General features: G+C 54.3%; 1 non-coding gene across 1 annotated transcript in view; it reads right to left on the reverse strand.

Moving 5' to 3' along the window:
- LOC124742641 overlaps positions 1-1,426 on the reverse strand; it is a 1,909-nt gene extending 483 nt beyond the window's left edge. Inside the window, exon 1 of the ribosomal RNA XR_007010270.1 lies at positions 1-1,426. This exon is cut by the window's left edge and continues 483 nt beyond it. This is a non-coding gene — a ribosomal RNA (small subunit ribosomal RNA).
- Between the last annotated feature and the right edge of the window lie 3,574 nt (positions 1,427-5,000).

Consider the following 5,000-nt stretch of genomic DNA (forward strand, 5'->3'; position numbering starts at 1 on the left):
CGTTCGTTATCGGAATTAACCAGACAAATCGCTCCACCAACTAAGAACGGCCATGCACCACCACCCACCGAATCAAGAAAGAGCTATCAATCTGTCAATCCTTCCGGTGTCCGGGCCTGGTGAGGTTTCCCGTGTTGAGTCAAATTAAGCCGCAGGCTCCACTCCTGGTGGTGCCCTTCCGTCAATTCCTTTAAGTTTCAGCTTTGCAACCATACTTCCCCCGGAACCCAAAAGCTTTGGTTTCCCGGAGGCTGCCCGCCGAGTCATCGGAGGAACTGCGGCGGATCGCTGGCTGGCATCGTTTATGGTTAGAACTAGGGCGGTATCTGATCGCCTTCGAACCTCTAACTTTCGTTCTTGATTAATGAAAACATACTTGGCAAATGCTTTCGCTTCTGTTCGTCTTGCGACGATCCAAGAATTTCACCTCTAACGTCGCAATACGAATGCCCCCGCCTGTCCCTATTAATCATTACCTCGGGTTCCGAAAACCAACAAAATAGAACCGAGGTCCTATTCCATTATTCCATGCACACAGTATTCAGGCGGGCTTGCCTGCTTTAAGCACTCTAATTTGTTCAAAGTAAACGTGCCGGCCCACCGAGACACTCAATAAAGAGCACCCTGGTAGGATTTCAACGGGGTCCGCCTCGGGACGCACGAGCACGCACGAGGCGGTCGCACGCCTTCAGCTCGCCCCACCGGCAGGACGTCCCACGATACATGCCAGTTAAACACCGACGGGCGGTGAACCAACAGCGTGGGACACAAATCCAACTACGAGCTTTTTAACCGCAACAACTTTAATATACGCTATTGGAGCTGGAATTACCGCGGCTGCTGGCACCAGACTTGCCCTCCAATAGATACTCGTTAAAGGATTTAAAGTGTACTCATTCCGATTACGGGGCCTCGGATGAGTCCCGTATCGTTATTTTTCGTCACTACCTCCCCGTGCCGGGAGTGGGTAATTTGCGCGCCTGCTGCCTTCCTTGGATGTGGTAGCCGTTTCTCAGGCTCCCTCTCCGGAATCGAACCCTGATTCCCCGTTACCCGTTACAACCATGGTAGGCGCAGAACCTACCATCGACAGTTGATAAGGCAGACATTTGAAAGATGCGTCGCCGGTACGAGGACCGTGCGATCAGCCCAAAGTTATTCAGAGTCACCAAGGCAAACGGACCGGACGAGCCGACCGATTGGTTTTGATCTAATAAAAGCGTCCCTTCCATCTCTGGTCGGGACTCTGTTTGCATGTATTAGCTCTAGAATTACCACAGTTATCCAAGTAACGTGGGTACGATCTAAGGAACCATAACTGATTTAATGAGCCATTCGCGGTTTCACCTTAATGCGGCTTGTACTGAGACATGCATGGCTTAATCTTTGAGACAAGCATATGACTACTGGCAGGATCAACCAGGGAGCTGCGTCAACTAGAGCTGAGCAGCCGGCCGCCCGGGAGTGTGTCCCGGGGGCCCGCGCGAACACGCAAGCGTCCGCTCAATCATTCTGCAAACAGGAGGAGGCTGAGCTCCCCTGCACAATACACCTCGAAACCCTCTCAGGTCCCGGCGGCGCGCAGCGCCGTCCCAAGTACTTGGTCGGGTTCGAGAGAGGCGCAATCGCCCGGAGTTAGGCGAGTAGACGCTTTCGGTGCGACCACCCGTGCTCCCAACTGAGCTTGCCGCTGCCGACAGAGGCCCGGGAGCGTGCTGTCGTGGCATTGCCGGCGGGAGACAACACGCGCCACCTACGGTGACCGGCAGCTCCAACGCCAGCGCCACAGAAGGACAAAAGCCCCACTTGGGTGCCGAAGCGAACTCTCCCAGCACAGCGCACGCGCCAACACATCCGCACAGCTGCGATACAAACCACCAGCGAGAACCGCTGGGGCGACCGAGCAGCAGACGGCGTCGCGGCGCCGAGCGCCGGGCGGCGGCGCATCCTCAACGCACACAGTCCTCAATCGGACCAGCACACTGAAGATGTCCACCGCGCTTCGCACCGGGCCCGCGAGGACCTACTTTGGCCGCACGGCGCCGCGCGCAGGGTGCGCCGGCGCGCAGCTGCGACGCCTGCCGCGTCCGTCGGCCGGCGCGCCTGCCACTGGCCGCCCCCACCAGCCGGCTGTAGCGCGTGCGCCCACGCACCGCGCGGCCAGCACGCCGGGAGGCGCCCCCTCACCGGCCGGGGACGGTCCCACCCAGCCACCGCCGCGTATCGCTTCACACCCAGATGCCGTTCAGTTTCGTCGGCATGGTGGGTATCGCTGGAACAACCGGTTAGTACCTCAACCTATCGTCGCCATCACCGATTCACCCCTAGCGAGAACAACCGCACCACAACAGGTTACCATTTGTTCATTTGCGTAACTTCACCAGAAAACGCAGGCGTCCATCGCCATTTGCAACTTCAACGATTATTGCATGCCTGTGTCAGGTGTCACGCCACACTACGTCTGCCCACATACACGCAACAAAATGTGCACGCCTAGACAATACGTGGAAGGTGGCCCCCGTACGTATGCGATGTCCATTGCTCGAACGACTGTCAACCGGCCTCTGTAGCATGTCGCAGATATGGAACGCGGTGCACCATGCCATCACGGTGTGTGAGGAGAGACGACTAGGTCCGAATACATCAACAGACAGCTCATGCTGATCGCCATCCACGGCGTCCGTTCCTCCCACACGTCTCTATGGCGTACCACACTGCAATCCAGCTCTCATAGGGAGACGACACGTAGCTGCGTGCACAATATTTGCACTGTATGGTCCGCCGTTTTTGGGCGCAGTCGTTGTGCGGTCACACATGTGCCACGATGTATCATTCAGTACATAAGGACGAATGTGCAGTACAGATTGTGGTTCACGCGTACGACATCAGCGGACAGTTGACACAGGCCGCACCACAACGTAGCCTGAGTACGTCGCATGCGAAGGGCATTGAACATGCAAACTTCTCACCAACCAGCTTGCGAAGGCAGGGGGCAAGGTGGGGACGTGGGGAGGGGCGGCATGTACGTCCTGCTGCCATCCACATTACAGTGTACAGCAGGAGCATGTGGAAAGTGAGCAAGACTTGCAAGGTGTTTAACATGAAGCGATACACAGGGGTGCGGGCAGTGCGAGTAGCGAACTATATTGCGAGGGTTGCGGGTGGGCAACACTACAGTAATTGAACGAGTCGTATAACAATTACAGAGCAGGTTTAGGCGACAACGTGGGTTACGTTAAGGCGACAACATGGGTTAGGTTAAGGCACAACATGGGTTAGGTTAAGGCACAACATGGGTTAGGTTAAGGCACAACATGGGTTAGGTTAAGGCACAACATGGGTTAGGTTAAGGCACAACATGGGTTAGGTTAAGGCACAACATGGGTTAGGTTAAGGCACAACATGGGTTAGGTTGAGGCACAACATGGGTTAGGTTAAGGCACAACATGGGTTAGGTTGAGGCACAACATGGGTTAGGTTGAGGCACAACATGGGTTAGGTTGAGGCACAACATGGGTTAGGTTGAGGTACAACATGGGTTAGGTTAAGGTACAACATGGGTTAGGTTAAGGTACAACATGGGTTAGGTTAAGGTACAACATGGGTTAGGTTAAGGTACAACATGGGTTAGGTTAAGGTACAACATAGGTTAGGTTAAGGTACAACATAGGTTAGGTTAAGGTACAACATAGGTTAGGTTAAGGTACAACATAGGTTAGGTTAAGGTACAACATAGGTTAGGTTAAGGTACAACATAGGTTAGGTTAAGGTACAACATAGGTTAGGTTAGGTTAGGTTAGGTTACACGTTGTTGTACGGAAAGGTGTAGGGGGGGGGGGGGGCGGGGGCGGCAGGTTCGTTGATAGTGATTATAGTAAGTGAATGCTTGTGACATGATCAGATTTGTCACGTCAGGATGCACCTTTGGCTTATTAGAGGCGGCGCTCCAATTCTATGCTTGTGTGAGACCTGTGTCTTTGACTCATGTCATTGTTTGTGCGCTGTGACAGGAGGTACTATTGTGATGTTGGGTGCACCGTTGTATAGGACATGTGTGGGTGTTGGTGCCTGGTCTGCGCAATGGTGGATGTCGAAAGGCTGGGATATTGTATTTTCCGCACGGACCTCCTGGTCTGGTTGTGATAGTGTGGATTGTGTAATGTGGCGGAGAAGATGCACTGGATGTTGTTCCATGCTGGTGCTTACATATTGTATGTGCGCCTGTTAGAAGCAGAGAGTGGTGCGTGATCAGAGTGTCTGGCTGACGTGTGGTTCCCATTTTGGGCAGACTCTTTCAGCATGTATACGGACAGTTGTGTATATTTGCTGTAGTTTGATGGCTCTGCATTGATTACTAATCAGCGCCGTGTGTACGGGTAATCTGGTTCCAGTCCAAAATGTTCCATCTGTGTACATTAGTGACAAAGACTCCCCCCATGCAGTGGGGCTCGGTCTGTTATAACTCTTCCGCGTAATATATTTGCCCCACGTTTTTGCGACTGCGAGTGCGAGTGCAACGCGCATGGGGACCGACATGCTGATGGCTCGGTATCGGACGCCGTACAGTGAGCAACGCGATCGCGTCTCTCGCTCGTAAGTGGTACAGGTCGCGGCTCATGTATACGGACAGCGGGAATGTCGCATATTGGAAATAACTCTTCATGAAACGCAAGTTATAGGGGTGGATTGCACTTTACGAGTGCGGGAAACGTCCGCCGTTCATCCGCTGGAGGTGCGAGTTTGGCGGTTGGGGTGGTGCACGAACGGGTGCGGGTGGCGTCATTGCCGGTCCACGGCTTCGTGCGGCAGAGCCACTGGAGATTGGGTGCTATGGTCGACAGAGGCTGCAGCCTTTGTGGGTGGCGTCGAAAGGCGGCCACTGTGGCGCCATCGCTGTCTTAGTCGGCTTGGCGTCTCATAGATGGCGGTAGCGTCGTTGCAGGAGGTCATGTTGCGGGAGACCTACAGATGGCGGTATGTTTTGTGGTGCGGACGTAGTG

The sequence above is a fragment of the Schistocerca piceifrons genome, unplaced genomic scaffold, assembly GCF_021461385.2.
Source record: "Schistocerca piceifrons isolate TAMUIC-IGC-003096 unplaced genomic scaffold, iqSchPice1.1 HiC_scaffold_2327, whole genome shotgun sequence".
Classification (NCBI taxonomy): domain Eukaryota; kingdom Metazoa; phylum Arthropoda; class Insecta; order Orthoptera; family Acrididae; genus Schistocerca; species Schistocerca piceifrons.